General features: G+C 55.1%; 2 pseudogenes; one reads left to right on the forward strand and one right to left on the reverse strand.

The window, feature by feature from the left end:
• Positions 1-511: 511 nt before the first annotated feature.
• Positions 512-2,517, reverse strand: LOC147959390 (uncharacterized; annotated as a pseudogene).
• Positions 2,518-4,112: 1,595 nt separating this feature from the next.
• Positions 4,113-8,901, forward strand: LOC125525682 (uncharacterized; annotated as a pseudogene).
• The last annotated feature ends 904 nt before the right edge of the window (positions 8,902-9,805 follow it).

A 9,805-nucleotide genomic window follows, 5' to 3' on the forward strand; every position in this document is an offset into this window, starting at 1 on the left:
GCAGGCATCTAGATGATACGATTGCAAAGACGGATACCCCTGGAGGATATCGCCTTGGCCAAACGCCTCACCTTGCCGCGGCAAGGAGAGGGAGGGGAGGCAACCCCTGTTGCCTGTTCCACCTCATCGGGCCGGACCACGAGTGCAGCCCCTACCTCTGTTGCACTCTGGTCTTCACGTGTTGCAGCCGCTGCCGCCAGCGCAGCCTGTGCCACCTCCTTGGCGCGGATCAGCTCGCCCTCCCCCCCCCACACAGGAAGGGTCAACACCGCTCTACTCCAAAACCTTACTCAAGTGATCATCAGAAAAAGAATCGAGGACCGTGAAGCGAGGGGGGGTTACCTGAGATCTCCAGGTTCTTCTGACCTTGAAGCAGTTGGGCGCGCTGAAGTGATGGCATGTTTCCCTTGGGGGTCTTGGAGGGAGAACTGGCCCGCGTTGGAGCCGCCAGCACCGCCTTGGAGCGCTTGGCCTTGGGGATGGCCGCCATCTTGGAGGTCTCCTGGAGCAGCTATTCGTCGAGAGGTTGGGCAGTGGGGGCCGCCAGCGCCATGACCGTCTGGCGCGTGGTAGCCGGCGCCCCCAGGTGCTCCATGGGCCTGACCGCCTTGGGGCTTACCTTGCAGACCGTCGGCTTCTTAGCTTGCCGCACCGAGCCGCTCTGACTGTTGTTGCGCCCACCTGACGTCGGAGACCGTGCCGAGGGCAGCAGAGAAGCACTGGCAGACAGCACCAACAAGGTGCGGTCGGCCCCCGGCACCGCCATGTCGTACGAGGTCGAGAGCCCCTTCTCCTGCGTTGGCACGAGCAGCGAGGTCACCGAGCCCAAGTTTGAGCCGTATTGGTTGGGGATCGACACCTCCATGCCATCGGACAGCACCAGCAGCTCCACCCCAGCCACCAGATCGCCCTGCCGAGGCGGATCCGCCGCCGGGCCCGAACCCTGATGCCGAGCTTGTCCCAGGCCGCAGTATCAATGGAATCATCCTCCATACTTGCATCTTGATCCTTGTCCCGGCCCTGATCCTTGTCGTCATTGTTGTCTGGGCCCTTGCCATGGTTGGGGGAAGGGGCGGAGGGAGAGCAGGGGCCGCCTGACGAGGTTGTGCAAGCTCTGACTCTAGCCTGATGTTGAAGCCAACACCATTGAACCAAATCTGCACTGAGCCCCGCAGCTTGGCCGGGTTGCGACACGCAAAGCGCATGTGCACCGGCCCAGAGCAGATCAAGGACAACTCATCAACCACCACGGGCCTCCTAATCATCGTGGTAGCCGCCATCAGCTGATCGGTCCTCTTATGCTTGGGCGGCAACCCCCACAGTTTGACCCATACCTCTGGCAAGGACTCGCCTTTGGGTTCGTCGAGGAGAGCGTCGCGTATGTCCACCGTAATGTTGTTGATGGAAAGGTAGAGCTTGCCGCTGCGAGTAGCCATCTACAGCATGGTCGAGTCAGGGAACACCACCGAGTACGTGTCGTCGTCGATCTGCATCACTTGCCAGTCCCAAGCGCCTTCGAACAGGTGCGGCAGTTACACCTCCAGGAGCGCCTTTGAGAGCTTGCCCGGAGCCGCGGACAGAATGGCCGCGTTGGCCCCAAGCATGCCCTATGGCTCCTCGTCCGCGTCCTCAGCAAACTGCAGGCAGAAGAAGCCCTCCCCAGGAATGGCATGGCCCATGGTTTGGAGCAGCAAGGGCTTCCAACGGGAGGGGCAGTGGGTGGAAGCATGGCCCTCTAGGCTGCAGACCACGCACAACGGCTTGAACTTGCAGGTGTTCTGGAAATGTCCGGTGCGCCCACACTTGAAATATTCCGGGCCGTCCGCCTCCTCCACTGGAATAGGTTCGGCCACTGTGCCCTTGGAGGAGGAAGGCCCCCACCGGCAGCTGCGCGAGGGGCTGCTTGGAGGCCGCCGCCCCCGTGGACTTGTGCTTCTTCTTCTGCTTGGCGTAGGGGCCGCCGACGCAGTCACTGCAGAAAGGATGGTGCATCTCCTTGCGCTTGAGCTCGAGCCCACGCTTCTTGTGCTCCTCCTTCTTGCGCTCCTGCTCCTTGAGCCACCATGGTGGCGGTGGCCCCCAGCCGCCCTCCTTGCCGGCGTGCTCCGGCCCCTGCGCCTTGGCTTGCGCCCACAGCTCGCGCTCCCGCTGCCTCTCCGCCGCCGGATCCAGGGGCCTTGGAGCCCATCGCCACCACCTCGGCGAAGGAGCGCACGAGGGGGGAGGGGGACGAGAGGGGAAGAGGGTGCGGGCAGATCTGCCGAAGCGCCGCACTTCCGATTTGGTGGCTGGAAACCCTAGTGAGGTGTCTAGGGTTCCCCGACAGAGCCACACCCACTTGAGTACTCACGGCGTTGGGCCTAGGCTAGGTGGTCCGACCTCCCCTCGCACCGGATGGGCCGCAACCACCTCCGGACACACAGCTGGTGGCTGGACCGGCACCAAAGCGACCGCGGTCTCAGGCCCAGGAACGCAGCCCACCAACGTAGACTGGCCCGCCAGCCCAAGGGGCACCATTGTCCCAACCCTAGGCACAGGTGCCCGCGCCTCCTCCGGCGCCGACGCCGACGCAACCGGCCCCACCGCCGCCCGGAGCGGCCCCAGAGATGCCCTGAGGAGGAGCCCCTCATCCGTCTCCACGCCCGAAGGGCCATGCAGGGCAGCCCCCGACGGAGCTCCCCGCGGCGGCGCCCAGAGCTGCGTGCCTGGACCCATGCCTGCCGGGCGCGAACGCCCTCCACCACCCAGCTTTGAAGGAGCCACCGAGCTCCTCCGCACGCGCCACAAAATCGCCTACGGAGCACGGCGCCCTGCTGGCCCCCACGACTGCAGCCGCGGCCATCTCCTCTGTCTCTTCGTCAGAACTCTCGCCGGCCAGAGCCCAGAACCGGCTCCCCAACCAGCCGTCGGCCGACGCCTCGCGCTGGCACTGCCCCATGCGCGGCGCAGGGCGCGTCGGCCCCGCGGCCTGCCGGACCACCGACCATGCGGCCTCTCCGCCGGCGTCATCCGAGCAATGGCCGCCCGGATCTGCAGCACCCACGCCGTCGCCACCCTGGTCGCCTTGTCGTACCGGAGCCGTTGGAGCCGACTCCATCTCTAGCTTTGCCTCTTGCTTTTAAAAAGGTCCCAACTTCATATATTATTAATTCAGAGTTGCAATGAGTACGTGTGTATTCTCACGAGGAGTTTGTGCATATAATTGATGGTCGTGCGGAACCAATATAATGGAGTAGCGTGACAGCATGATGCAAATCAACCTTAATTAGTAGACGCACGAATGCACCAAATGCAACCGGAAACTGAATTAATAATAACGTCACAGGGATGGTCTCGAGATTTGCTGCCTAGAAGAGCCAGCTAGCGATGCCAAATGAATTAATACCACTAACTACCAGGGAGGGCATCATCATGCAAAGACAAGGCAGCATCCAGCTATTCGATTTTCAGATAATTAAGCATCATCCGGGTTAACTACGATATTCTGACCAGCTCATCAATGTTCAGTTGCTCTCCCCACTTCGGCAATACTCTCTCTTGCTGCAGAAGAGTATATTCAACGTCTATGGTACAGAAGTTTATGTTCCATAGTCATTTTGTGAATCATCCAAAGATTCTTGGAGAGAAGAGAGTCAAAGCAAAGAAGCAAAGCAGATACCACTAACACACGATTACCCCTGGGGTGAAGAGAGTCAACTTATGCTTCCACCAGCAAGCAAGCACCAAACACCAATCTCACTAGTTCTCCATCATTTCGTTGCATGCTCGTCGATCTCGTGAGCTTGATCTCCTGGAACTAAATTGCATGTATGTGCTCGTGCACAGCTGCAGATCGTCACTGCCAGTAGTGGCTGAGATTAGTTAGAGACATGCCAGCCAGCGCCGCAGGCTTCCATTCACAATTATAGACACACCTTGTCATGAAGATCAAGTTCATTCCATGGGAGACTAGTTAATTCTTGCAATCAGTTGGAAGTTGAGAAAAATGTGGCGCTCCCGTCTTCTTTCATCATATATAGAGGCAGAGCCGATTGTCGTTTCCATCACCAGCATTTCATCTCCTCTTCCATTTCAAAGAGAACAAACAATCTCATATCCCAATTTCCATAACCATGGATTGCCATCAACGATCTGCCAGCGTGCCTTCCAGCCCACTCTCGGATGGAACAGACGTCCAAGATCGGCTGCGGAGCCTGAAGGCGGCCATGTCTTTGCCCTCTGTGACAATCCAGATAGTGTGTGGTGCTCTGACAGAGCTCGTGAATTGACGAGCTCACGTGCTCGACCAGCAGCAGTCAGACTCAGCAGAGGAAAGCTGTGGAGGACTAGCTTGAGCGCTCTCTCATGCTGCTAGACCTCTGCAGCTCCATGCAGGAGATCTTCACGGAGCTCAGGACGAGTGTCCAGGAGGTGCAACTATCCCTCAAGAGAGTGGATGGCGCGGCAGTCCATCTGGCCCAGATCGCAGCCGATTTGGCTATAGTTTTCCGTGGCGAGAAAGGCCCGATTTTAGAGCAGCTTGCGTCCCTCCAGACTAAGGAGATCCTGGAGGGCCACCTTGTGGCCACTAGGGCGCGCGAGGGGTCGGGGCCTCCCCGTGGTTGACCCGGGCGAGGTCATTTCCCCACGCCCCAACGGGCAAGGGGTCGGGGCCTCCCCGTGGTTGACCCGGGCGAGGTCCGTGGTCGGACTCGTTCGCGTACTCCTCAGTTGCGTCGGGTTCTTAGTGCCGCTTCTACCGTTGGGTCCAGGGAGGACCCGTTAGGCGAGTGATCATGCGAGCTCTATTCTGGAACCTGCGGGCCTTTGGTCATGATGGCCGCCGCAGGCAACTCATTGAATACATGCGTGATGAATCCGTGGATGTGGTAGCTATTCAGGAAACAATGCGCACTGAGTTCTCTTTGGTGGAACTTGAGCGTCTCAATAGACACTTGTTTGCATGGCACTGGCTACCTTCTAGTGGAGTGACCGGTCACTCTGGTGGCATCCTTCTAGGCGTGAAGGATGCCACCTTTGAGGTGGGATCCATGGATCGTGGATCCCACTTCGTTAGCATGGAGGTTTGGGAACGTGATGTGAATTTCAAGTGGGAGATAATTGTACTTTCCGGTCCGGCCGACCATAGTCGCTCGGCCTCGTTCTTGGCTGAGCTTCACGCCAAGATCTCCGCCGCAACTCTGCCGGTAGTAGTTGGAGGCGATTTCAACCTCCTCCACTATGCGGAGGAGAAGAGCAATGCACGTATCGACCTTGCTGAGATGCGTCGATTTAACGACTGGGTTGCTGGCCTAGGGCTCCTTGAATTGGACAGGGTCGGGGCGAGATTTACCTAGACTAACTGCCAAGTTTCCCCGACCCTTAGTGTGCTGGACTGGGTGTTTGTCTCCCCCGACTGGGAGCTTCGGTTCCCCTTGGCGTCCCTTCAGGCTATTACCCGTATTGGATCTGACCATGTGCCGCTTCTCTTGTCCTCTCGGGATGAGCGCCCCCGTCCTCCCCCTCGATTCCGCTTCGAGGCGTTTTGGCTCCAGCAGCCTGGCTTTATAGCCGCGGTCCAGTCGCACTGGGTCTCGGCACTAGCCGAGGCGATCCCGGCAGTTCATGAAAGGGTGGGGCACTAACATTGGGAGGGACCTCCGGATTCAGAAGGCCTCCCTCCTTGAGGAAATTCAGGCCCTTGACCTCCGCGCAGACATCTCTGGGATTTCTGCAGAGGAGTGGGCTCACAGGTACGAGCTGAAAGACTCTCTCATGGAGATCTACTCCAAGGAGGAGGAATTTTGGCGACAGAGAGGCTCCATTAATTGGGTGTTGTTTGGTGATGCCAACACAGCTTACTTTTAGGCCATTGCTAATGGCCGTAGGCGTCGATGCTCCATTCCCCTTTTATGGGAGGGAGGTCAGTTGTTTCAAGATCCACAGGCGAGTCGCGCGATGGTCGACGACTTCTACAAGTCGTTGTTTGCTGGGCGTATCCGGGGAGGCGTCACCCTGGCCGACCATATTTGGTCCCTGGAACAGCAAGTCTCCCCAGCCGAAAATGCGGCCCTGCTCGCCCCATTCGATGTCGCGGAAGTGCAGACTTTCATCAAAGCCATGAATCCTACCTCGGCCCCGGGTCCCAATGGTTTGCCGGTGTGTTTCTTCCAGGCATTTTGGCCGATGGTCAAGGAGATCATCCTGGACCTATTCCGCGAGTTCGCTAGGGGAACTCTAGACATGTCCCGGCTTAACTACGGGATCATTTCCCTGATTCCCAAAGTTCCGGGTGCTGCTGACATTAGGCAATTCCGTCCCATCATAGTCCTTAATGTGATATTCTGGATCCTGGCGAAGGGCTACGCCACTAGGGCGGCCCTTATAGCTCCCTGGATCCACCATCCGAACCAGACGGCCTTCACGAAAGGCAGATATATTCTGGATGGGATTCTCGCCCTGCACGAGGTCATCCATGAGGTCAAGCGCAAACACCTTCGCGCGGTGTTCTTCAAGATTGATTTCCAGAAAGCCTATGACACCGTTCATTGGTCCTTCCTTAGGGAAGTGTTACTCAAGCGTGGCTTTGACTCCCACTGGGTTGCCCGCGTGATGCATTTAGTGACGAGTGGTCGGACTGCGGTGAACATTAATGGGGAGATCGGGCCCTTCTTCACGACGGGCCAAGGTGTCCGGCAGGGTGACCCAATCTCCCCTTTTTTGTTCAACCTTGTGGTCGATGCTCTGGCCTCGATCCTAGACTTGGCCAAGCATGTCGGCCACATTAGGGGAATTTGTTCCCATCTAGTTCCCAATGGAGGCATGACACACCTCCAATATGCGGATGACACCATTATGATGGTGGAAGGCTCGGACGAGGATATTCAGAACCTCAAGTTCCTCCTCCTCTGTTTTTAGGAGATGTCGGGCCTCACCATTAACTTTGCCAAGAGCGAGGTGATGGTCCTTGGATACTCCCCCGCGGAAGCTCAGCGAATTGCCAATTGCTTGAATTGTCGGTTGGGATCCTTCCCGACAACCTACCTAGGCATGCCAATTAGTGACACTCGCCTACTGGAGAAGGATTTCTGCCCAATAATCGCCAAACTCCAACCCCGGATGGAGCCTTGGCAGGGGAGGGGGCTATCCAAAGCTGCTCGAGTGATTTTGATGAACCCATCCCTTATTAGCCTGTTGATGTACGTCATGGATTCTATAGTCTACATGAATCCCTGGATCACGAGGTCATCAAGCTCCTCTCCAGATTCTTCTGGGCTGGAGAGAATAATAAACAGAAATACCACATGATGAAGTGGTCCGAGATCTGTAAGCCTAAAGACCAGGGGGTTTAGGGATCATTTCGTCCAAGCGCATGAATATTGCGTTCCTCTCTAAATGGCTTTGGCGGATTCAGACAAACGAGGGTGGCCTTTGGCTGGAGATAATCCGGGCAAAATACCTCCGCGGGCAACCGCTAGCCTTTGCCTCTAGATCTGGAGGGTCCCAATTCTGGCAATCGGTCATTCGTTTGATGTCGGTATTGCGCATTAGGACCTCCATTAGTGTGGGTACTGGTTCTGGTACTCTCTTCTGGCTCGATAGGTGGGCCGGGACCCGCCCCTTTGCTGAGCACTTTCATGCGCTATTCTCGATCTGCATCCGGCCTCAGCTTTCGGTTGAGGCGGCATTAGCTGACTTGGGCGCTATTGCCTTCCGCTGTACCTTCGGGGCGGTTGAGCTTGAGCAATGGGATGAATTGCTTGAGTGTATTGCCCTTCACCCCCCTTCCCCGGAGACCGACGCTGTTTCCTGGCATCTCGAGCCAAGTGGTCAGTTCTCGACTAGATCTCTCTACCAAGCTATTGTTCCTTCGCCTGGCCCGGTTTAACTATCGGTTATTTGGGAGATCAAACTCCCCTTAAAGATCCGCATTTTCCTCTGGCAATGGGTCCGTGGTCGTCTCCCCTCGGGAATAGAGGTCCGTAAATGCAATGGCCCTGGGGATGGCCTGTGCCCCATCTGCTTGGTGCCGGAAGATTGTAACCATATCTTCTTCCGGTGTCCTGTAGCGCAGTTCCTCTGGAGCTGCTTCCGGGAGGTGATGAGTGGCAGTTGGTGCCATGACAACCTCCCGGACTTGTTTGGGGAGGTCTTTAGACTCCCGGCGCTTGTCGCCCTCCCACCTGGGTTGCTCTGGGTACCCTAGCATGGACCCTTTGGTGTGCTCGTAATAAACTAGTCATTGAACGTGTGATTCCTCGCCGTGTGACTGATGCAATCTATAAATAGTGTGGTTCCCTACAGCTTTGGAGACCGCTTAGCAAGTGGCGTGACCGAGACGTCATCGACAACATCATCGCGGGTCTTCATTCTTCAGCTTCGGTGTTCGCCCCTCCTCCGCCACCTCCACCGCCACCCCCTGAGCCCGATTAGTTCTTTTGCTCCTTTATTTGGGGCTTGTCTCGCCGTGCCCCTAGCATGACTTTATGACTTTCTTGTACCATGTACTACTATGTTGGATGCTTGGGTTGTTGCTTTATAATACAAAGCGGGGGGAAACCCTTTTTCTTCTCAGTCTTACGCCCGCTTGTCCAGAAAGGCTCAGAGGCTGTGCAAAAGGATCAGCAGCAAGGTTGCCTCTGACATGGAGGGATGCAGCGCCATCAAGATGACAGCTGAAGCGAGAGACATTGCCATCGTGATACTCAAGTCGACATTGCATCTCTTTTTGAAGCAGATTACAATATCGAAATTTTCTAGTAGGTGGTCTCTTGTATCCAAGGCGTTCCAGAAGAAGAGATTTGCATGTGATGAGGGGCAGTTGCAGGAGTTGCACATCACTGATGTTGAGAGTAGACTTCAGCTCCTCTTCAGAAATTGATCCATAACAGGGTCCCTCTTCTAAACAATCTAAGCTTGTAGAGAGATCAACTTAGTGCAACAACTCTAACCCCCTCTAATCTGTGTCCACCTTTTGGAGGATCATAGAAACAATTTTCTGATGTATTTAAGAGAAAGAATGTACAGAAAATCACTCAGTTCAAAAGCAAAACTTTTGTCCATTTCAACTTGCCAGCCTGAGTATTTAATTTTACTCATGCCCCATGGAGCCTTTCTTTTCATGCTTCGTAGAACCCACAACCAAATAATCAATCACTCAAAAATTGTAGCTATTCAATTCCAGTTTTTCAATTGATAAAAGGGTCACTTCCCAGTCTCATTATATGAGTGCCCGTGGGGACTTGACTGAGTTTCACCCAAGTAAAACACAGAAAAGATCACCTGAATGTCCAACATACCACCACAGCAATAGGCCACCTCAAACAAAAACAGGATGTCTAAACGTCTCAATCAGGAATTAAGTTTAAGTTCTTCTTTCAGGGAAAATCTAATTCACTCAGACTAGTTTTCTACTAATGTTAAGACCTACATTAGCATTCCCAATGAAAGAACTATTTGAGCACTACTTAAGAACTAATATTAGCTGATCAACCAGAATACACCAGGAAGCAAAACTACTTGATTAAGGTTCCCACCATTTGAAGAACTATTTGAGCATGCACGTATAATGAGAACAAGCAAATCGAGTAAATTGCCGTGCGTTTCATTGCTGTCAGTAGCTTAAGACATGAGAACGTGTTAGGCTTAGTTAGGGGCACCTAATGCATTCTTAAGTTGCAAAAAGGATCACATGAGGTAGTTGACAGCCCTAGTGGAAACATGTCAGCGATGCTCACCAGACAAATACATCATGTTGCATTGGAGATCAAAGGTTCCTCCACCACCAATCAGAAACAGCTAGCTCTTTCTCTCCACTAGCTCACCA

The sequence above is a fragment of the Triticum urartu genome, chromosome 7A (genome assembly GCF_056163025.1).
Source record: "Triticum urartu cultivar PI428250 chromosome 7A, HENAU_Tu73, whole genome shotgun sequence".
NCBI classification, from domain to species: Eukaryota; Viridiplantae; Streptophyta; class Magnoliopsida; order Poales; family Poaceae; genus Triticum; species Triticum urartu.